The 25,890-nt window shown below is 39.0% G+C and overlaps 1 protein-coding gene across 1 annotated transcript in view; it reads right to left on the bottom strand.

Annotated features, from left to right (window-relative positions):
• Positions 1 to 25,430, bottom strand: part of fam189a1 (family with sequence similarity 189 member A1) — a 242,002-nt gene extending 216,572 nt beyond the window's left edge. Inside the window, exon 1 of the mRNA XM_052138454.1 lies at positions 25,341 to 25,430. The gene's annotated coding sequence lies outside the window, so the exon portion shown is untranslated. The remainder of the gene's footprint in view (positions 1 to 25,340) is intronic.
• Between the last annotated feature and the right edge of the window lie 460 nt (positions 25,431 to 25,890).

The raw sequence follows: 25,890 nt of genomic DNA, 5'->3' as shown, positions 1-25,890 counted from the left end.
ATATCCATTTGCGCCACCTGGCGATCATTTCGTGAATGACTTGAAATGCGACTGGTTTATTTTTTCTCTTGGCGATAATAGGCATTTTGGTTGACTACTGTAGGTGTTTGCCAATGACTGTCTTGAAAGGCATCCTCAAAACTGTAGTGAGCAGGAGTATAGGGACGGCAAAAGTAACCTATATTGCGATGGAATGCAATATAAACTATAAGAAGGGCCTTCTCTCCATTCAGCCTTTTGTCTGATAACCACCGTGACAACTTCAATGCGTGAACATGTTTACATTTAGGCTATTTCAATAGATTTTTTCAGTCAGTGAAGCTAAATAATTGGGTGACAAATAGCATGCATATAGACTATTAATTTTACAGGCTAACAAATACAGTGTTTGGAAAACTCTTAATTTGAAAAACAATGAATGCATATCCTGCCAATCAGATTTAGCCCCACCCACAGGGGAAAATCGGAATATCAAGTCGTTTTTCTGATTTCCGTGCAAGAACGGAAAACCAAAATCAAGTCATAATTTAGTTTTTTCGTTTTTCAAAAAAAACGAAAAAACGAAAAAAGGAGTTGTTTTCTCGTTTTTTCGTTTTTATATATGAAAGCAAAAACAAATGAACGAACGATACCCGGATCAAAAAAGATGCAGTGAAAGTGAAAGGTGAATGAGACTTTCATACTAACTAACATCTTTTGTGTTCCAAAAAAGAAAGAACATCAATTAAGTTTGGAACAACATGAGGGTTACATGTTCCTTTTTGGGCAAGCTATCCCTTTTAAGTTCCTTGTACTTTAACATGTTTTTACATCTATTTGCTTTGCAGACCCATTCTTATAAAACTAACTTACAAGAAAGAGCATTGTGACTTTATTACACAAATTTTCACCATCTGTGTCATGGTCATACATTAATTCCCTGCAATAGTGACCACTAGTATTCAGACCACAGGTCACATCCTTTCTCAACAAGCACATTTTACTAATCATAGCATAAAAGAGCAGCATACTTCCAGCCTCCCATTGATCTGCTTTGTAAAGGGCCACGCTTGGCTCATAATGCCTCTTTGTGTCAGAGGGAAGCGGAGTGAAAGTATGGTGGCAGCATGTGGAGGCAAATCTGATTGTTAACTCATCTGGGATGAATACACAACACCACCGGACTCGGGGCTGATCGTTTATATTGCATAGGTGACACTCACACAGCGCTGACCTATTGACCTGACTCCTGGTCCACGAATATCAGCGGCTGTCTAACATAAGGGATGTCTGTTTTTGTTTGATAATGCCATACAGTATTAACTACACTGACTGCCCACATAATGTCAGCTTCACTTTCAACCCAAACAGCATTTTTTCTAAAGCAGTTGCTTGTTCACACAAACAATAATGTACCTTTATATGGTAAATCTAAAATTCTGTCATCATTTACCCACCCTCATTTCAAATGAAGATTCATTTCAAACCCATGTTATTTTTATTTATTTTTTTCTGTGGCAATCAGAAGGTATTTTGATGAATATTTATGCTACGCTAAATGTATTTGTCGAGTACTCGAGGGGCAATGACATGTACATAAATGAATGTATAATACATGCCTGACAAACATCTTTGGCTGCTGCATTGCGTCTTGCTCCAGTGTATCATCTATTCATTATTATAGGCTGTTATAAAATAATATGTTTCAAAATGTACAAAAAATTGCATAATTAAAATATAATGCATCATATTTTGTCTTAATGTGAAGATTCGCTGCGAAACTCAATGAAAGAATGTGCACAACCTGCGTCTGTCTGCTCTTCCTTCAGATTATATAATAAGCGTGCACCAGTTTTTTTTTTGTTACTGTCTGAACAGTCGAATCGCAGTTGGCTTAACAGGAGATGCCATAAACATTGCGTTTTTAATATGCATGTTAAGTTGAAGTTCAGTTTTGAAGATGCTGCAATGTGTTCCACTGCCACATGCCCCACACGATTATCACAATGATAGCATTGCAAGTCGTATATTAGTTTGGTTGCTCTGAGAACTCTGACAATCAATGTACCCCTCAAAGCCACAACGTAATCAATATCAAAATTAAAATGAATCTCCCTCTTTGACACGTTTGTGTTTAGTTGTCAGGTAATTGAGTAGTAATTGGAGTGGTGGTGGCATAGTGGACTAAAGCACATAACTGGCAATCAGAAGGTCGCTGGTTCAATCCCCACAGCCAACACCATTGTGTCCTTGAGCAAGACACTTAATCGAGGTTGCTCCGGGGGGATTGTCCCTGTAATAATTGCACTGTAAGTCGCTTTGTATAAAAGCGTCTACCAAATGCGTAAATGTAATTGTCTTTGAACTTCGAATTAAATGAAAAGTCATCGATCATCATTTTCATTATTGTCACATCTGAGTACACGAGTAATCAAGTTCACATGCCCATCCTTAACATATATATATGTATACAACAGTTAGTTCCAGTCCTCAAATCTGATTGGACAAGAGACATTCCATGAGCACTGATGGTCTGACAGGATCAGCACTCGGACGCTTCACTGTGTGTATCACTCCGATTGTGTTCGTGCCATTCTAAACTAAGAGTTACTGCCTTTATTTTTGAAATTACATATGTTAACCAGCAAGTGGTGGCAAGTGGTGGCAAAAGATAATTTTTGTGTGTAAGGTGAGCCAGTTGGTGACGTAAATTGAATCCGTTAGTCATTGTTTACATAAAACAGCTCTCTGTGATCGCTTGTATTACCACTACATAACTTAAGATAGGACATTATTTTAAATGGCTTTAAATGAACAATTTCAGGAGTAAGGCTTATTACAGCTGAGAGAAACGAAGGACTGTTTGATTACAGAACTCGAGGCACTAACCGAGTTTCCACATTGGATACACACTGTTTAAAAATGGCGGAAGACATCGCTGTTTCTATAGTGAACGACTCTTGCGCGGCTACCATGAAATAGGGAGAAATACCCCCACATGGAAGATATTTTTCCACTGAGAAAGCTGACCTTCAGAACGCTGACAGCATATCTGCTTGGGTGTGGCAACAGGTGATCGCACTCTCTCCATCTCTCTCTCTCTCTCTAACACACATACACACAGACAAACTGTCAATAGTCAATAGGCAGTGTTAGAAGTGCGCAATTCGTGTCACATTAACAATGAACAGTACAGGTGAGGTGGTGCTGAAAGCCCTAATATGGAGATGGTTTGGCTATGTTTTATGCAAATTAAACTTTGTGCATGTGCTCCTTCATTTACAATACTCCAGATTCATTAACACTAGAACGAGGGTTAGAACAAATTCATGCGCTTATACATATGTTGTGAATCAGGCAAAAAACATTCACAAAAGCATTTCCTGTGCGTATAAGCACACAAAATCCACGCAGTTATTAGCGAATGAGGCCAAGTGTCTGTATCACCATATCTGAAGCATAACACTTTCAACAATGAGTCGACTCAAGATGTTCTTTTTTTTGGTGCTCTCCAAAACAACTCTGCTTAAATCTCTGCGCTCTTAAAGGCACCTCTGCTTAAAAGGGCACCTTTACATTTGTGAACGAAAAGGGCAGAGTAGCCCCCGTTCTGTGAACGTCAGTGTCTGGGAGTCTATAACTGCACCATTCAAATCAATATCGCAAAAGATCAATGTTGATTGGACAAGAGACTCTAAACACATCATTTTGGATCCCACCCAGATGCTATGCTTCTCTTGGAGTCTGCTGGAGGTTTTATGAAATATGCATCTGATTCCCTTTTGGAATCAAAGAGCATTTAGAGCTTTAAATCAATGTATTTTTGTCTCGCTTAGAAGCCTGGCTTCCCAATATGATGATTGGTTGAGCTCTTAAATGGATGGGACTTTTCAATAAACAGCCAATAAATTAAACTGATTATCACATGATTAACAGTGTATGAGTGTTTGGCAGCTTGGAGATACAAACGCAGTTATTTACAATCTAACATAACACATTTACTTCAGCTTTCATAATCAGATATTTTAGTTAGTTTTGAGCTTAATGTTGAGTAGCAGTCTGAGCAGCTTTTGGAAACAACATTGCAGATACCAAAAACAATCATCTGTGCTTCCACACACACACAAAAACACCAGCCGCCATTGGTCTGAACGACCTCTTAGCCAACCAGCAGTCAACCGGCCCCTGCTACTATAAAGACCATGCTGGTCAACCAAATTCACTGGATAAGTTTTGGTTATGCAGGCTTTGCAGTCTAACACACACACAAATCAATGTACCATATTTCACCAGGCCCATGAAGTGTAAGAAACCACCACACACCTTGCAAGAGTGCAAAAACGATAGGTCATCCTGGACTTTAAAACACACAAATCTTTCATTACATTCACAAACACAAAAATCTGCGTGACATTAGCCATATATAATGTGTGTAGTCTGTGTTCGTGCATCTATGGGGTTTAAGGGGCCAGAAGAGAGGGGAACAAACAGAGCGGTCTGGCTGGGGGTGGGGGGGGGGTCAGTAACACATCTACAGTCCACAGTGGAAAAAAGTATTTTATTGTCTCTGTGCTATGAGATTTATCACTCTGAGGCTGGAGCACACCATAGGCTGCTGCTAAAACGACTGGCTCATAACAGCTCTGACTCATCCGTAGAGCTCACACAGAGACACAACAGACAACTGTTCAGATAAATATAACAGAACATGTTGTCTCTATTGGTATTTGGGTTTAATATATTTTTTCTCTCTCTTTGTCTTCAAACACTCTGATATCTCTTATCAAATTTGTGATATGTGTGTGTATTTGTGTGCCTTAGATTTTCACAATAATTACAAGTAGCAACTGAATTGCTCAGCAGCTTTTCATCACATCAGTCAGGGTCAGTCTGCAAGCCCAGTGGTGATGTAAAAGGTGAAGAGCGCTATATGTTCCATTTGATCATCAGAACACCGGTGCAAGTGCGCTAGCCATATCCAAACACGTCTTAACAATGCACGACAGGTTTGGGAGCAGATCAAGGTGACAGCAGACATTAAAAGCAATCCTTTGACTCATATCTGATAGATCTAAGCACATAGAACTAAGATTCTTTATCCAAGGCATCCAAAAATGCCCAATACAGACATCATCGAGCAGCAGACAGTAGCCCTCACCCCAGTTTTGAAGGACAGCCTGATAAATAGGAGCTAATAACTTGGGTGTATTACTAACCATTACAATTGATCTTATTATACCTACTTCTCTACTCTGCCTGGACAGAGCTCAAGCTTTTTCATGTTGAACCTTATTCAATTTATATTAAAGCCCTTTGGCATATTGCAAAATACAATATATCACTTATTTGGGTTCAATATGTATTTTATGGTTTGTAAAGCAAGGTGGGAAATGTAAAAATGTTAATCATACACTTGCCTGCAGGATTCCCTGCTTAAAAAAAATTAATACAAAAAAACTACCATGCTGGTCTAGGCTGGTTTATGCTTTCTAGAGCTGGTTTTGGTCTAGTTGGTGGATCAGCATAGCTATGCTTTTTACCAGCAAAACCTAACTGGTGAAGCTGGTTGACCAACATTGTCTTTCTCATGAAGCCAGTGATCCTTGTTTAAAAGCCTTGAGGTGACCAGCACACCAGCATCCCATGCTGGGGGACCAGCTATGCTGGTCTTTTCAGCAGGGATTTTTCTGCATAAAACTCTGTTTTAGATAGTTTCATGTTTGTGTTAAGGAGGGTGGCAGGCAGGGGCAAAGTCATGGTGTGATGAGCTGTCTGCTACTTTTAAGTGATGAACAGAAAGTAACAGTAGCAGCAGATGAGCAATTAGATGAATACTAGCAGGGATAGTCTAAGTCTCTGGAGATAAGACACTCAAATTAGGCTTCTTAGAATAAAGAATTGCACAATGAAAATGAATGACTACTGACCATCAACACCTGAAAAGCTTGCAGGCTCACAGGGGAGCTCGTAACATGTAGTGATTTCTGGGAGTGCACAAAAATGAGGTCACCACAAAAGATTAATGACTGAGTCAGACATTACAAAGCTGCATGTGACACTGAAACAAAATAACCAGGCGGGAAAAACATGCAGATGTAATCATTGATCAAAACCCATCTAATTAATTGATCTAGCCCATTTTGTCAGAGATGGGTGATTTAATGGTGAGTGGCATGAGAGCAAATTCAGTAATGGATTCTCTAGAGGACAGTGATTGATCGGAGCATGAGTGTCCAGTGAGTGTGGGTATGGCTAAAGCAGAACACACTCTTAACTTCCAGAATGAACTCACCCATTCCCTGAAACCAACCCAAGCACACACCATACACACATTTTCCATACACACACACCTCTAAAGAACACAAATAAATAAACAACCACCATCTCATCACCAAACTAAAACAACTTTACAACAAGAACAAGAATTCAATGGATTGTTAACAGTTGCTTCAGTAAGCCCATCATAAAGGAAAAGCTTTGAGGTTCTTGAAATATACCCTGGAGTTCCTTAAGTCCATAAATAGGATATCTGAGGCTAATTTAAAGGGTATTTGGAGGATCTCCAGAGGGTTCTGTCGGTTGACAAATAATGCCTAGACTTTCAATTTTTTCAGAGTTGCAGTAAAATTTTACTGGAAACAGGTAACAGATCTAAAGTGTTGCTAGATTTTTAACATAGACATTTTTTAAGACCTGAACAAATAAATTAATACTGTACGTCCATATCAGAACAAACGTAAACAATCTTAGAATAAATTATGTATCAAAGATGATTTTACTTTAACAGGCTAGGGCACACATTCAACAAGGCCTTAACACTGCGTATCAGCTAAACAGGATACTTGCAAGTTTAAAATACTCAATACATGAGTTCATGGAAGAAGAATATTTAATCATATATTATATTAAAATTGGTTTATGTTTATGTATATCAAAACATGCAAATTAGAGGTCGACAAATATTACATTATAAAATGTTGGAAGAAAGCTTACAGCAGATTAATCAACCGATAGTTTTAAAAATTAATATATTGAATATATATATTGTGTTTTTAAAAAACGCTACATATGCAACATGTGCTACGAGACATAGAGGCTTCAAGAAAAAATAAAAATTGTGCAACCAAAATACCAATAATAATCAGGAAAAAATAAGCCTGAAATACACCCGTGTTCTCAGCAGCTCACAATAAACAGATAAATGAAACAAATCTCTGATCATCATATAAGAAACATGAGTAGTAATTCATCAACAGTGGATCATCGGTGATGGCTTGTCATAAATGTCCAGTACTCACTGACTGTGCAGAAACCACTGAAAACACTGTATCATTAGTCCATGCGTGCTTGGAATTGTGTGATATAAGTGTTGTGTTTTCACATAGTGCACACAGACGATATGTTTATTTATTATATATATATATATAAAATATAATTAAATCGCAGCCCTTTGTAGTTTATTAATTACATTAGGTCTTATCTCGATTCCAGTCTTTTAGTTCTCAAGTTAATGACTTCTTAAAATTACTTTTTTGATACCATTTAGGATATATTTATTTACACTTTATAAGGACCCGCGGGAATCCAACTATATAGTCTCAACCTCAGATGCACACCCAGAGTCTGTTCACTGACTGCTGACTGCTAGTAGTTAAAATTTGTTTCACTGGATTTTAGGAACATCAGGTAGCCTGGAAACAAATGTGTGTTTACAAGCTATGGGGTTGAAATTAGTCCTTTAGAGGAAGAACTAATGCCTGTATTTAACAACCTTTGGCAGGTTGGTGGCATCATATCTATCTAAAATGTATCTATAGTTTTGTTTGAGACATTTAACAAGTAAACTATTTATCCACAATAATAACTGTATATTCCACTTAGTTTTAGTTTTTTAAATGCCTATAAATACTCTTTTCAGATTACTTACAAACTACAAACTGTAATTACAAAGTCTACACACATACGTGATTCTCTGGAATTACAGTTGTGTTGGCAGAAATATGAGTGAGGCATCACAGAAGTATATGAGATCATTGGTGTCTGAAACCAGGAAAATGCTACCTCTGGAGGCTGTATAAAATTCATTTTTAGCAAGAAAGTAGTATTGTAGTTATTAAATATATGCTTGTTATCGCCAATACTCTCTTGATTTTGTTCTAGTTTAATAGTCCGTTGTGGTTCGGTTGAACTGAATGAATGCTGGTATCTTAGCAATGATGTGATGTAGTACATCAGTAGCCTGTCCAAAACCACTTTCCGGAGGTACCTTCATATACAAATGCTGTCTGTAAAGTCATAGAATGATAGGTCAGCAAGGCAACAAGGTAGCTACCTTTGGATTCAGACACAGCTATTGTTCTTTGTTTGAGGGAGCCTCTTATTGTACTACCTTTAAAGGGGTCATGATATGAGGAATTACATTTTCCTTGAGATTTTGACATTTAAGAGGTCATTGTTCTAAAAAACATACTGTAAGTTTCAGAACTCAAAACCTCTTCCTCACTGCAAAAAGAGCATTTGTTGGAACCAAGCTGCTAAAACGACTCGTTCTCTACTACCTCCACATTATGATGTCATATTGTGGTAAACATTTGCATCTGACTGCCTCCACAAGATCAAACCAAAGCCTACTTTACCTTATCACTTCTGTAGCCCACCCAAGTAGAGGTGAGCAGTAGCATGGCATGGAGAGAGTAGGTAAATCAAGAGCAGAGAGCCAATCATGGCAGTGGGCGTTTACTGTCAAGTCTAAAAGGAGAAGCAGCACCAAAACAGACCCTCTGACAGAGGATTAGAATGAGGGTGAAATGATCATGTTTTTATATTATATATATTTGTGCTTTTCTAATATGTGTCAGTGGCTCTCAACCTTTTTTTTATGAAAACCCCTCTACTTCATTCCCTTACAAATTATGTGACATAATAATAAATAATAAAAAAAACACAAAACACAAAACTCTTTATTTGCTTATTTGCTTAATTTGCTCAACACAACTTCGATGCATTGCATAATTTTAAAGTTTTGTTAATAAACTCAGCAGGCTTACGTGTCATGAATGTGAGACCAAATCTTGCGTTTCTTGAATTCAAGCAGATGGAGGGCTATATCTGGGGCCTATAAAATGAAAATGCGAAGACAGAAACTAATAATAAATGTGATATTGTTAATATATTTTACATTTGCCTTTTTGAGAGATTTTATTTATTCATTAATTATTTATTTTTATAGTTTTAACAGTGGTATTTGTAACAAGACCATAGTAACACAAGGAAGCATGGATCTTCTTCACTACCATGGTTAGATGTAACATTTTTATACATTTTTATAAAATAAACTAGAGCTGCACGATTTTGGATAAAGTGAGAATCATATTTTTTTTGCTTAGAATAAAGATCATGATTCTCTCACAATTCTGAAGAAAAATGCTTATTTCAGTGATTTACAAAATCCAGACATAAGGGTACTAAAAAAAAATAACATGTAATTTAGTGTTTCTGTTCTCTGCTTCAGTCTATGCAAAAATACAATAAAGTTTTAAATCAAATATATCAATTTAAAATGTCCACATGAGGGCACAACGAATAAATTATAAACCAAACAGCACCTTGTGATTATTGCAAAAAATAAATAAATAAATAAATCCTGTAAAAAATCTGCATGATAAAAAAAAACAATTAAAAATGTTTCTAACATGCCCAGTAAAAAGCAAAACAAGCAGAAAAAAGCTTAATTAACAGTTCTATGTTAACTTGGTATTGCACTCAAAAAAAACTTGTAAAGAAATTATTCAATTAAATAGAGATCAGATTAAACAGTGCAACAGCAGCAATTAAACACTTAAAAATAATAAAATAAAACATTAAAAAAAGTAATTTAATGTCAAACGAAACTACTTAAATATTTGACACTCTATACTGTGTTATAGATCTACATTAATACTGATTTGATGCAGTAAGAATGCCTGAATACCTATAACAGACATCATGCAGCTTATTTACATTTAGAGATCGCACAGATCTAACATTTTGAAAAATTTGTCCCATCTGCTTATACATTAACATGTTTGCTTTAATATCTCGTCAAGACAGTGCCGATTTAATCCTGTCTGTTTACACTGGTAATTAATGAACAGCTGTGTTTACATTAAAGGGCACCTATTATGGCATTTTGAAAATTACCTTTCATGAAGTGTGTAACATAGATTTAAGTGAACAAAAACATCCTGCAAAGTTTTATATATGGAAGTTCACCGTAAAAAAAGTTATTGTCTCTCAAAAGTAGGAGTCGACTCTGAGTCAATGTAATGAATCGTTTTTCCAACGAGTCATTTTCCTTTTCGTTGTGACATCAAGACGAAAAATGATCAAATTGTCCGCGCTCACTCATTGCGCGCGCAGACACCAGGGAAAACTTGAAAACATCATGTCGACAACAAGACGCTGTGTTCTGAAGTGCATATCAAAAGCGACCTTTTTCACTGCCCAGGGACGAGCATGTGAAGAATCAGTGGCTAGAGTTTATATTTACAACTATATCACACAAGTATAGCCCGAAACTTGTGCTGTGTTCACGTCATTTTAATGACTATTGCTTTATGAACATGAATGCTTTCAAGTGTGGATTCGCGAGCCGGCTGATACTGAAGGAAGGTTCAGTACCAAGTTTATTTGGATCAGCTTCCTCCTCCGAATCACAATAATTGTTGCTTTTATGTGTTTTTTAGCATGCTTAATAAGTATATGTGTGTGTTGTGTAAGTTACGCTCAGCGCAGCTTCTAGGTCTCTAATGTCAATTTTTTTGAAATATGTGAAATGTTTGTCGATGTTATTGGAGTTGTCATAAAGAATAGAGCAATAACTTGTAGCAATGCAGTGCTTTACCAATATGTTTATGCGTTGGGCTAACGCAAACAATAACTGATTGGGTGTTTACCACCGAACTTTGGGCTATGATCGCTAACATAAATCAACTCAAATTCCTTCTCTGATTTAGATTTTTTTACTACAAAGCGGTGATGGGCGTTCCGTTTCCGACAATCTCTGCACAGAGTATACCAATCACAACTGACTGGGTCATCAGACCAATCACCGCAGATTAGCGTCAAGCAAAGGAGGGGTTTGGAAAAATGAGTCGTTGAACGAATCATTTGGGAGTCGGTGAGCAAATCAGGTAAACATAAATGCATATTATAAGACAACAAAAGTGTTTTTTGTCATTGCATGCATGTAAAACTGTTGTTGGGGACTCCCAAAACAATATTAGGAACATTTTAAATGCCATAATAGGTGCCCTTTAATATCACCTAAAGAGGGGTATTTTGCATAAAAACAGCGCAGAGTCTCGAGCAGGAGTGCTACATTCATCACAAGACACAAGAGTACAGGCAGACACACTCATGTGAGCATTTCAGAGCAGCTGAATGTGATCAAACAGCGCACGGGAAGTGAATTTAGTCAGATCTTGGTAATGCAAGTATAAAAGTATTTTTGTAGCATCAGTGGCTATTAAAATATTGAACTGAACAAAGATTATGTCACACTCATATCTAATCGTGGCTGCACCCTGCAGTTGTAAAGCACTATGCTGGACAAACATCTTTGGCAGATGCGTTTTAGTTTATTCAGCATATTGTGCAATAGTGCTGTGTTTTGTAGATGCCATATAAAGTTTAGCAACATTTAAAAATGTGTCTTGAAGTGAATTTCAAATTTAAATTTGACTGCCTTACAAATGCATGCCACTGGAGCATTAATATACATTGCAGAATCGTTGTCATTTAGAAATGAGATCACGTGGGTGTCTGAGTCTAGATTGAGATCATTTAACGATTAATCGTGCAGCTCTAAAACAAACTATGGTATTTCTGTCATTATAAACAGAAGAACTACTCTAAAGATATGTAAAAACAATGAATAAAAAATAGCAATATTTATAAATTGTAGCAAAAATGTATTATATTCCCTCACTCCCCTAATGTAGCCTATGACAAAACAGCTGAAGTAGTGATATGATTATCATTATTATCAGTCTATTTCTGCCTAAAGTACAGTTAGTGTTACTATAGTAAATTCAAGGGTGGTGATGTAGAATTATGTGCCATATTCAAATGGTTTCCGCTTCTCGCACCTTGCTATAAAGCTTTAAGAGCTTTGCACTCGCGCTGCTCTGTCCATTGAGCTGTATCCATCTACAGAGCATACAGGTGCATTAGCCGACAGAGGTTGTGTCTCTGCCTGTGTATTTGACGCTGCTAAACCAGATACTTCAGATGTGTTGCTAGACTTCAAAATCAGATGAAATGTGGTACAAATGCATACCAACCCATATAATTTAGAACCAACTGATATACTCGAAGTCTAGATAAACGTTTTACTGCACAGATGAACGCGATGATAGATTTGATTATTGTGACTGATAAATGCCCCCATTTATAACCTAATGACCCCCTCTCTACTAATTTGCCCTCAGCACCCCCTGGCACCCTTTAAATGCCTCCTGGGGGTGGTACGACCCCTGCTGAGAACCCCTGTTATAAGTGAACCTCAAGAACATATTACATTTCAAGAACATATTACATTTCAAGAACATATTACATTGAATGTCAAGAACATATTACATTTCAAATAAAAAAGGTATGTCATGACCCCTTAAATAGCCTGCCAGTTGCAGAAATTATGGATTACACATTCACTTATGATTATGGAAATCTAATCTTAATATGGCCACCTGTGTCTGAGAAGTTCCAATAAATGAGATCCATCCCACCTCCTCAGTCTTTAATCATGTTTCATATTCAGAAACAATTACAGAAGACAATTTAGCCAACCCAGTAAATTAAATGAACAATGCCCATCCAGGCCTTTTCTCTCAGGCAAACTTCTAATTTACCAATTAATATGCTAAGAGATTTAAATTCTGCTAGCTCCACACACAAACCACAAAGGGTGATTTTTCCTCTTTTACTCCATCTCTCAAACATTAATCGCTAATCAAAGTTTTAAATCACACAAAGACAGAGACTCAAATATGTACACAGGGTTTTACTGCTGGAATTATACTCTTTTAATAATTGTTCCTTATGGATAGAAAATAGCTGAATTGTTCTCGGATTTAAAAAAAGGCCCACACCTTTTTATTGGTCCAGATCCAAGCTCTGATTGCTATATCAAAGCTAGTGGATTGAGTGGTTCTGCTAATGAAGATATTTTCAGCTCTCTCAAAAATGTAGCTAAAGTTGATTGTTCAGAAATATAATGTTCAGATAGTCTTCACGCTGTTGGCGCCTGCAGATTTAAGATCTTATTATAAGTATGTGCTCATCCAGTGCTCATATTCTGGAATGAAAGAAAACCCAATCTCGAAGTAATGCAAATTCGAAATGCTATCTTCTTTTAGCAACTAGGATCCAAAAAGTAAAAATGTAAATGCCATTTGAATTATTTTTCTAATTTCTGCCATGAAATACAATGTCTACAATATGTGGCTAGGACACCTATTAAAGCTCAGCATGGAGTGAGAGAATCAACATCTATGTGCTCCCTCATTCTCTTTGTCTATCTCACCCTGAACCTGGCCTTGGTCCTGTTCTCCTCTTCTCACCATGTTCCCATGAGGCTTCTTTATCACACCCGCAAATGTCTTGATTACCTATCAGCCAAACACAACACTTAGCATACAGCATAAAGAAACATGAGGATAAGTATGATCTATTTAATGCAAGGAATGGGCAAAGATCCAAACTAGTAAATAGAGACGAGAGAGGCTCCCCCTCTGAAAAAAATTAGATGAGTTTTAATATACAGTAAACAGTGGTGACCACAATGGAACAAGCTTATTTAACAGAACTGGAGAGGATTGACAGTGTTTTTATTTGTGGAAATACTGGCATGATGTGGAAGGAAAAGAAGGGAATGGGTTGGAACAGCTGGAAGGACTAAAAGTTAAGAGCTGGGATGGAAGGTTCTACTCATTTGGGAATTCAGAAAATAAACCCAGTCTCACACTCATTATCACACACAGACACACTAAATGCATGTGTCATAAGCCCCTACATTGGCCCCAACCCATCACGAGTAACCATTAAGCAATATCACACGAGAAAGAGGGCTGCTGTTCTGATTTTCAACTGCATTTCGGCCGTAGACAGGAGACTGCAGATAATTACCATTGTGCTTATATTCAGACTAAAAGCATGATCGTGAATGTAATGTTACTTTTATACAACAGTTCAACAGACAAGTAAATAATGTTGAATAACTTGTTTCAGTCAAAAATTGGCCAGTTAGTTTGTGCATTTTTTCTCTGCAAAAATAGTTCTAAAAGGAGCCAAAGCATCAAGCACAACTCCACTCTCTGCACTGCACTCATATTCTGGGTTCCCCTTCTGTCACTCACTCGACGTTGTGTTGATGTAGTGACACTAGGGGTCTCTCTTGAGAGCCTCGGTTGCCTCTGAACTTTGAGAAAGGCCAATGAAAAATTGGCGAACAGAATTTGCATGTCCCTCCCCCGGACATACGAGTATAAAAGGAGGGAATCGTGCATCTGTTTAGCCAGATTTTTTCTTCGGAGCCGAGCGGTAGTGTGTTCAGCAAGCTGACGTTTCTACTACTGTTCCACTCACCTCTACAGAGATTTGCTGTTGGATGTTACTGCGCGTTACCAGCGGCTTTTATCTTCTCTGCACGCCAGTGCAGTCAAGATGGCTCTTGTTCTCACTGCGAGAATTTGACCATGGCAACGTTGCAGTTGTGGCTTTCCTTTCTGAAAGGAAACGCCACTCCAGCCGTCAACCGCATCGCGCCATCTTCCCACGGGATTGAGGCCAATGCGGCTGGCGATGAAGACGATTTGGGGAGTTCAGCTCGTTTGCTTCCGTCCAGGTCTGATGTGAGACTGGCTCACCCCACGGCCAGTCTGATGTCTCGTTTAGAACCGTCGAGCTGGATGACGACGTCGCCGCTGCATCGGAGAGCGTTGCGGCGTCTGATGTGTAGGATTCTCATGGCGGCCCAAAACCAAACACTAACAGTCATGGCACCTTAGATGCGGACCCTTCGCCTCACACCAGCGACTGTATCACAGACTGTATTACAGACCGTCGGCTGGCCGGTTCTGATGAGTCCATATGACGTCTCCACAGGATCTTCTCCTCAGTCACCAACCCACCCCTGCCAGGTGCGCGGAGCAAGGTAAGTGCTTTGAGTCTTTCCTCAGCACAAATGCCTCAGGATGCAACCTTGCCTCCCGACGCAATACTATCTTCTCCCACCCACTACGAAGCCTCACCGGGTATGTCAAATGCGGTCGTCCCCTTATTGCCCCTCCCGTGGAGCTTGGATGCTTGGCTTTCGCTCTCCAACCCGTAGCGCTGAATGGCCAGGACCATCCGACTCCGCTACGTCAGTCAGTTTGCCAGGCGCCTGCCCCATTTCAGCGGCATCCGCTTCACTTCGGTGCATGGCGAGCACGCCAACACCCTGCAGGCGGAAACAGCAACCCTTTTACACAAGGACGCGATAGAGCCTGTCCCTCAGCTGAGATGAAGAAGGGTTTCTACAGCCCTTACTTCATCATACTCAAAAAAGGTGGAGGGTTGCGGCCAATCTTGGACCTGCAAATTCTCAAACAGGCCTTACACGAACTCCTGTTCAAGATGCTCACGCAGAGACATATTCTAACATGCGTTCAGCATCAAGACTGGTTCGCAGTGGTAGACCTGAAGGATGCGTACTTCCACGTCTCGATCTTGCCCCAACACAGACTCTTCCTACGGTTCACATTCAAGGGCCGGGCGTATCACTACAAGGTCCTCCCCTTCGGCTTGTCCCTGTCCCCTCACGTCTTCACGAAGGTTGCAGAGGCAGCCTTTGCCCCGCTAAGAGAAGTGTGCATCCGCATACTGGCTGATTCTAGCTCACTCTTGAGAGTTACTGTGTGCCCACAGAGACCAGGTGCTCAGGCACCTCAGCCGTTTAGGGCTTCGGGTAAACTGGGAAAAGAGCAAGCTCTACCCGGTTCAGAGCATCTCTTTTCTCAGAATGGAGTTAGACTCAGTCTCAATGACAGAGCGCCTCACAAACGAGCACATGCAGTCGGTGCTGAATTGCCTCACCTCATTCAAACTAGGCACCGCGGTCCCTCTAAAGCTGTTTCAGAGGCTCCTAGGCATATGGTATCATCAGCGGTGGCCGCGCCGCTCAGGTTGATGCATATAAGACGGCTTCAGGCTCAAGTCCCGAGGCATGGTGCCACGGCACATACCATGTGATCTTCACCCCTTCCTGCCATCAGCTATTCAACCCCTGGACAGACTTCTGTTTTCTGAGCAACTGAGGTAGCTGCACGCCACTCATATCCCAAGCAGCCTCAACACGGCGGAAGGACCTTCTTTCTCAGGGACGGGGCACCCTCTGGCATCCACGCCCTGACCTCTGGAACCTCCACATCTGGCCCTTGGACGGGACGCGGAAGCTATAAGTGGCCTACCACAAGCTGTCGTAGACACAATCAACCAAGCCAGAGTGTCCCGCTTGCCACAACACTGTACCAACTGCTGTAACGGCCGAACTTTATTCTCGGCTCCTCAGTGCAAAACCTGACTAAACAGATGCACGATTCCCTCCTTTTATACCCGTATGTCGGGGAGAGGGACATGCAAATTCAGTTCGCCAATTTTTAATTGGCTGTGGAGCGGAGGGGGGCGGGGCCGGGTCGGAATATGGAGCGGAGGGGGGTGGGGCCGGGTCAAAATATCGCGCGCCCGGTCCCCAATCGGCCTGATGAGGCGCGCGAGGGATAAAGGCGGTTCGAGAGAGAGAGAATTACGGGCATGTCCGTCATGTGTGTGTTTATGTTTGTGCTTTTGGTTTAAGTTCTCATTAAATTATTATTTATATTGACAAGCCGGTTCTCAATTCCTAATTGCCCATCTTTAACAGTGTTACATTGGCCTTTTCTCAAAGCTCAGAGGCAACCGAGGCTCTCAAGAGAAACCCCTAGTGTCACTACATAGACACAACGTCTCGTTCCCTCCATCAGGGTTACAACAGTAACTTAGACGTTTTAACTAGTGTTTTGTTCATGAACAAATAAGACATTTGAATTAATCTTATAAGTAAATGAACCATTCTCATTTACTTCCATTGGGTCTTTTCATGAAACATGAGCAGAACAGATTTTTGTGTAAATGCATTCACAGGTCACTTGTCTCTTTACAATGAATAGGTACAATTTACATAGTAAATGTTGGTCTAACGATTTACACACACATTTGTTCTGCACTGTTGATCACTCAGATTCGAGGACCAGAACAAACTGTTGTATTGTGAAATTTCGACTGAATTACTGTATTACTGTAACCTTGCATGTAAAACCATATTATGCCCACTCACAGACACCTACACATTTATATTGTACATACAAACATTAGTACACTGTAAAAAGCTTTTGACAAGTAACCTAAAAATGTGCTTGATATGGTAACATCTAAATTAACGTGTTTAGTTCAAGTTAAACATTTAATATAAATTAATCAATCTGACTACATTAGAGCAACAAAATTCGTCTGATCTTGTAGAAATAGCTCCTGAAGTTATAAACCACAGAACAGGGCACAACTTGTTAAGAAAAGCATAGTATTTGAAAAAAAAGAACTTCATGAGAGAATCGTGAGAGCAAGTTATTTTTTCAAGCAGGAGGTGTGATGAACCTTTATGTTTGATGTATTTCCCTTTCTAAATCTCTAGGGCTGTGTTACAAGACACTGTTCGGATGTTTGACTAATGTGCATCCAAGCTGTAGGATGTCTCTACAGCAGCAGAACTCTTGCTCGGGCGGATGAGATGCTGGTGTGAGACATTCGAGAATGAAGGACCAATTAATGAAAATGTGAACTTTGGATCAAAGCCCGACATGGTGGTGGTCAGGCTCATTGTGTTTTGGCTCTTTCTCTCCTGAACATATTATATGTACTCCCTACATGCAAAATTAATAGATGAATGAAACATTAAACATGTTAGAAATCTGCATGCCCCTATCCTCACAAAGAGAAACCATCCACAGAAGAGAACTGTGATTTACAGCTCTTCTGACCAGTCAAGCAACAGTCGTTTCATCTCATTTACAAGCTCTGTGGGAGTTTTTGAGGAGGCAGTTGGGCAAAACAAAATTTTAAATCAATAAATGTATCCATCTTTTTCTTATCCTTCCACTGTCATCGCTTTAGAAGTATTCAGATCAAATAGATCTCATTGGTGCCGGCAACATGAAAGTGATGTAAGTGCATTCAGGGGAAGCATAAACACAATACTGCAACAAGCATTTAGCAAACAATAGTACATTTTTACACCACTGTGCACACCCTCAAGAGTGTTTATCCTTAACCGTATCCCATGTTTAACTGTCAGTCAGGTTTGTGCTCTTGTTGCAAATGCCCTCTCAAAGTGGAGCACTGCTATGAATTTCCTCCCAGAGTGGCGATCCAGAGAAGCAGATTGCCTCTTCTCAGTGGGGGATAATGGGAAAAAGTGCACCTCTGCACAACCCCTCTGAGCTGATTTTTGGTAAGGGGTTGGAACTGGCTAAAGGTTTATACAGAATGAGGGGGAAGGTTTTCTGGGATGCTTAGCTGGAGATCCATGTATACACTATTACAAACCTTCCAAACTAAACACTTTTATAAACAGACAGACATTAAAGCCTATTTTATTTCATAGAAGAAGCCATGACTACGCACACCCGGCCCCAAAATGGGCTAATCAGCCAATGGGAGGGATAAATGAGGTGGAACGCGGCAGTCCGAGAGAGAGCCACATGCAGCTGTCATGTGTGCGTTTGTGTTCTGTGTGTCTTTTTGTTTAAGTTCTTATTAAATATAATTAATTGAACTACTTCAGAGTTCTCATCAAAAAATCATCCACGTGCAACAATGACAACTTTGCAGATCCTTGGCATTCAAGCTGTCAGTTTGTCCAGATCCTCAAGTGATATTTCACCCCACACTTCCTGTAGCACTTGCCATAGATGTGGCTGTCTTGTCTGGCACTTCTCCCGCACCTTACAGTATAGTTGATCCCACAAAATTTCACTGGGATAAAGATCCATTAGCAATTTAGCAATTAGCAATTTAGCATGATTACTCAAACTTAAGGTGTTGGAGTGATAGCTGTCTAGATTTGATCAAAAATGACTTTTTTCAAATAGTGATGGTGCAGTTTTTACATCAGTAATGTCCTGACTATACTTTGTAATCAGTTGAATGCTACTTTGGTGAATTAAAGTACCAATTTCCTTCTGAAACAGCAAAATCTGTACATTATTCCAAACGTTTGGCCACCAGTGTATATTTTTACAATTTTATTTTGATTTCACAGTACAATACATTTCTATTCATTAACATTAGTAAATGCATTCCTATATTTACTGTGAATTTGCACATAGAGAATTAATGGTTCATACAAAAGCTGAACATTTTTCAGAGGCTTTATATGCAGTTAAGATGAAAATAAGGTGCATTTCAAACTGTTTAGAGGCCAGTGCAGACAGATAGCACACTAGAGGTTAAGTCATTCACTTAATAGGGTGTTAGGGAGCATTCTATAGCTCTCTGTGCAGCTAAGTGCATTCAATACAAATTTCCAACCAAAAGTTCAGTTTCAGGCTATAGATGATGTTTGGATGACTCAACATGATTGGCAGATATGGGACAATGGTAATCAGTAGATTCAGAATTTATAATGTATAGTTTTATTTTAACATGGTTGGCAGTGATTGGATTATGTTGGTGATTACATTGAATCAGAATTACTTTTACAGCTAATTATTGCTAATTTCTGATTTAATATCTGTAATGTCTCAAAAACATGAATAACCAACACTCCTGGAAACATAATAAACAATTTGATTAAAAAAAGAAAAACTGACGGACCTCACATTCAGGTCTCATGAGTTTAAACTACAGAACGAGCAGCATCATTTCAAAATAAGTTTGTTGAGGACAATAATCTATGAAAATAAATACCAATCATCAACACTTTTCAACTAGCTGAGTTCTCCTTGGTCAAGATTTTCAGGGATGTGTGCAAACAAAAGGAATATCACCCAACAAACACCTTAGCAGAACAAAAACATCAGTGTATTTTGTCCTTATTTTTAGGCGAACTAAAATAAGCTTTTTTGCCCATAAGTATAAAGCTGGAAACAGGTAGTGTCTGCATAAAATGTGATATGGCAGAGGGTCATTTCATATAAGCCTCTCAGCAGTCATTTTGTAACGCTTGTGACATGGCTGTTTACAGCTGTCAAAATGCCATCACCCTCTCTGCCATATTCTGACCAACACTGATGATTCTCTCCAGCATCAGACTGTGATGTGAATTAACTGAGAAGATCTGTGTTCGAACAGAATAACAAAATATCTTGTCTTGCATAAAAAGAGAAGAGTAGCATGTGTTCAATTTTTATATGAAGGTGGATTAGCAAAAATATCTCAGAACACACATACACTCACAAATTCAGAGATCTCATGCTGATCAAGCCTCCCTGCTGTGGTCACAGACCGGGCTCTTTGTGTCTGTATGATGTTTCAGCAGTGACAGAGGGAGGAGACATGAGGGGGACAGAGGTTGGGAACATGGGATAACCTTAACTGTTAACCTTAACTCATATCATAAAATCTTTTTTGCCCCTTGTGCCTTTCATCTCCTCTCCAGTTTTTATCCTCTCTTGAATTTTTTCACCTTTTTGTGAATACAGTATGCACTGACTCAAAAGTGTTTGTTCTGTGTATGAGTGGAGCGGTATGGGACTGGTGGTAGCGTAGTGGGCTAAAGCACATAACTGTTAATCAGAAGGTCACTGGTTCGATCCCCACAGCCACCACCATTGTCTCCTTGAGCAAGACACTTAACTCCAGGTTGCTCCGGGGGGATTGTCCCTGTAATATGTGCACTGTAAGTTGCTTTGGACAAAAGCGTCTGCCAAATACATAAATGTAAATGTGTATACCTGTATGAGCCCAAAAAGGAGCTGAAAGGAAATTAAAGGTATATTTCACCCAAAAATGTATGATTATTTTACTAACCTTCATGCCGTTCCAAACCCACGGCTGTCCCAGGTCTCCATCCACTTGCAATGTATGTAAAAGAGCAGCTTAGACATTCTGCTAGATATCAAAATGTTGCTTCCATGCTAGGGTGAACATATTATGGGTTTGGAATGACACGAGGGTGTGCAAGTGATGACAACATTTTAATTTTGAGGTGAACTAAACCATTACAAACCCTGTAAATATTAGGGCAGTGTATCAATTCCAAATCAGTTTGATTTGATTCGATTCCAATTCACATGGTTTCAATTTGTTTCGATAACACTACAAATGGATTCGATTATGATTAATTTGGGTATATTTCAGTTTAAATGTTAATTTTGCATATGTATAAAAGATATTCTCTCTCAGCTAATGCTGTAAATTATACAGGGATTAAAACATTTTACTAAGATTACTATGAGGAAGCCTGCAGTCTTTCACGAAATGTGCCGAATGGATGGTGATGACGCACTTGCAGGGGCGGACTGGCCATTGGGAGAATGTGCCGGTGGGTCGGCCGCGAATAGGCCGAATGGGCCACGATACGCAGCGTTATGCAGAACGGACCACAAAATGGCGCAGCGATATGCAGAAAAGGACAGCGATTTCTCCAGCCCTGGTCACAGCCTCCACACAACTTCAAAGTCTACCTGACCAGCCTTCATTTGTAACAGCCAGGTAAGGATAATATTTGCCCTAAACTTCGACATTGTTTGACACTGCTGTGAAATTAAACCACTATAAAAAAACATCTCCATAGAGCCAGCAGAAATTCCATTAAGCTTAACATGAAAGCTAATCAGGCATTGACTCAAAATAGCATCGTGCAGGGTCGGAAATGCCGGTCATACAGATAGGAGTAAGATTTCATTCGAAACTATACAGGGTTTACTTTTATTTGTGTACACTTACAATAACAGCAAAACGTAGTGGTTTTGTAAAATAAAGAAATCATACAGGATGCGCTTTCTGCCGTCTTGTTCTCTGTGAACTCCTGTCTGGAGTGCGTCATGAAAATGAACCGAAACTCAGCATATACTTGCCTCGCAGACATGAGAAATATGTTATCTCAAAGCAAGTTATGGCATTTGGAACCAAGTTAGCCTTTTTTTATCAAAAGTCCAAAAAACTCTCCAAACAAGTGATCTGAGGGTTTTATTGAACCTAAGAACTACTTACACCAATAAATACACAATGGTAAATACACCAATAAACCAGAAACACAATTACATAGAATAAGTAACAAGTAAGAAGATCCAGCACTGTTTCAGTTGTGCGCATTGGTAAATCAAGACCTGTCAATCTAATCGATCAGTCCAATCCAAGCTGTAAATCAGTGGCTGACTGGACTCTCCACATCATCCCTTCCCACCATACCCACCCACATACCTGAGATCAGAGATTATCTTATTATCGGTTTAAGAGGTTAAACAAGTTTGCTGTTTGTTAACTATAAATGAACACATTAGCTGTTATGTTGTATTTAATTAATTTAATGTTGAACAGGTTAGATTGTTTTATTAAATATGCTATAAGTTGATAATTGTCATTTTCTTCAATCATCTAATTATTAAACACCTAAAGGATGTTGCTTGGAAGTGTTTGCTTCAGCCGGTGGAAGGCATGGGACAAGTGTATGTGTGAATATGAACAGGATGGTACCACCTCTGCCTCATTCTGAGCCAGGAAAATCCCTGTGTATATATATATATATATATATATATATATATACAGTATATTAGAGCTGTAATATTCTGGATAAATTGAGAATCACGATTTCTTTGCTTAGAATAAAGATCACGATTCTCTCACGATTCTAAAGAAAAAAAATTATTCAGTGATTTAAAAAAACTGGACATAAGGGTATTTAAAAAAGTAACATGCAATTTACTAGAAGTTCTGTTCTCTGCTTCAATCTATGCAAAAATGCAATAAAGATGTAAATCAAATATATACATTTAAAATGTCCTGAGTCCACAAGAGAGCACAACGAATACATTATAAACCAAACAGCACCTTGTGATTATTGCAAAACAAAATAAAAAATAATTAAATAGAGGACATGAAAAAAACAGTGCTTGATACTCTTTACTGTGTGTTAGATCTAAATTAATACTGATCTGATGCAGTAAGAATGCCTGAATGCCATAACATTGTGAACAGTGAAATATGAATTTAAATTTGACTCAGACAGAGCCAGAAGTGTTGCATGGGTAAAAATTAGCTTTGCCACCCCAACTCAGACCCCACTCGCATCCTGGAGACAAAGGCTTAATCCGTGTCGTGCATGGTCCATAACAACATATTCTGCAGAACTGCATTATTCCCCAGTCGCTCAGCCCACTCCCATGAGGAAAGCAGCTTGTTCACCAGCTTGCTCACAATATGACCTCAAGGCTATACATGGTGATTTTCCCCAACCAAAACCCACACCCATGAAATATATTCTCAAACCATATTAGGTATTTAAAACCAGCTAAGCACCCCACAGCTACATTTACAAGAAAATCCATGAAGCGCATATCAAATCATACAGATACAGGCTTGTATTTCTAACATACACATCTGGAGCATGCAGTACATCTGTGTCTGGAGAATGATCAGTGAGTCTTGAGGCTTGTTGTTTGATCTCTGACCCCTAAGCTGGTTATCTTTGTCACCACACATGTCTCTTTTCCTTATACTCTTTCACCTCATAATTAACACCACTGAGCTATTTCACAGAGTCTATGGAGGGAAATCAAGGGAGCAGGCCTTCATAAATATTTACAGTAGCTGCCATGAAATTTTAAGGTGTTGAAAATACTGTCCTACAAAAGCTCCCTGTACAGTGCCCAGTAAAAAAAGAAAGTGAGGTTGCCCTTATACTGTAAGCTTCTTGGCAAGGAGCAATGGTAACGTAAAATTTCACTGACTACATCCTTTTGTCAATACAAAGGCAATGTAATTGCACTGAGGTGTAGTCATGTTTAAAGGTCCAATTCTTTACAATTTTGGCAACACTGTTTTTTAACTGTTTATACTGTGCATGTACAAGTGCACTGTGGTTACTTTAATTAAGAGTGGATATTTAAGATTACAAGAACATTAATTGTAGTTATTGGTAATTAGCTGTGTGCTAAATGAGCTACAAAATGCTGAAAACACAAAGATGAAAGCAAGCTATGACAACAGTACAGTTGAAGTAAAAGTTTACATACACTTAGATTGAAGTCATTAAAACTTTTAAACCACTCCACATATTTCATATTAGCAAACTATAGTTTTGGAAAGTCATTTAGGACATCTACTTTGTGCATGACATGAGTAATTTTTCCAACAATTGTTTACAGACAGATTGTTTCACTTTTAATTGACTATAATATACACAAGACATCAGCCAGGAAGTTAAACAATTTAAAGGCAATGCTACCAAATACTTACAAAGTGAATGTAAACCTCTGACACACTGGGAATGTGATGAAAGAAATAAAAGCTGAAATGAATTATTCTCTCTACTATTGTTCTGACATTTCACATTCTTAAAATAAAGTATTGATCCTAACTGACCTAAGACATGGAATGTTTTCTACGATTAAATGTCAGGAATTGTGAAAAAATGAGTTTAAATGTATTTGGCTAATATACATGTAAACTTCTGACTTCAACTGTATATTCAACACATTGCAGTATATTGAGGATGTATAGATATGATTATCTGTGAAAAGTACCTCAAAAGTGTGCACTAGTACCAAATACTAGTGCCAACACAAGGAAATATTACAAAAGGATTTCAAGAAAATACAATAATTATCCTAATTGTTATTTATAGCAGGGCTTATTCCTTTCAGAAAATCAGACAAGAACACAATCAATACCAATCACAAACTAACATCCACATTACTGCTGTTGAAGGATTATAAGACATCAACAGGCATAAGTGAGCCGTAAACGAATCTTTACAATGTATTTGACTTTGTTTTCCTTCAGTACAGTTGAACTCACCTGAGCCCAAGCAGAATATATGAAGGTTTTTGTAGCTGCAAAGGCCCCCTGCGACCAAATTATTTATTGGGCACTTCATTTAGCATTTGATGATTAAACACCTCAGGCTCTCAGTGATGAGGTGGAGAATTTCATAATAAACTAAGAAGCGCGCGAAGATGAAAAGTCGCTCGTACAACATGACTGCTGACTTTGCAAATGCTGGGGTCACAAATGGCTCGTGGTAACACCTCTATATACAGGAAAACACATAGAATTACATTATTTTAAGTACAAGTTTCACTTACCGAGAATCCAGCCCAAAAGGGGCACGAATGTCTGACCCTCGGAGAAGTAGTGAGGGCCAAAGCGGCGAAACTGACAGCCAAAATTAGACTCCCGAGCACCATCTGTGAAACTCCCAGAGAAAGCATGATGCGAGTCCGGGTCCGAAACTCCCTCAGCCGGGAGAGACTGCGGGACAGGGACACCGGGCTCAGGGACCGACCCCTCTGCATCGCACTGACGGGCATGGCCACGACTCAAATTGTTGAAATAAAACCAAAACTTCAGACCTCTGTGTTCAGTCGCTCCGACATCAATAGTATAAATATGAATTTAAAGCAGGTTTCCAAGACGCACAGACCATCATCATCCCGTTACATGAAGAATCTTTAGATGTGTCCTACACTTTCGCCTTTCAGAAGAGAAGTGAGCTGCTTTAAGTAAGTGTTTAATTGCGGTTATCCAAAATGATTTCAATAATGCACAATGAGGTGAGCTTTGTTGTGCTCACGCCCGCTTCGAGGAAACGCACGGGATAGGTGATCCATCAAATACGTCCGTTAATTAAATCTC

This window comes from Xyrauchen texanus, chromosome 2 (assembly GCF_025860055.1).
Source record: "Xyrauchen texanus isolate HMW12.3.18 chromosome 2, RBS_HiC_50CHRs, whole genome shotgun sequence".
Lineage (NCBI taxonomy): Eukaryota > Metazoa > Chordata > Actinopteri > Cypriniformes > Catostomidae > Xyrauchen > Xyrauchen texanus.
Note: the sequence above shows the minus strand (reverse complement) of the source record. Positions and strands in the feature narration are given on the sequence as shown.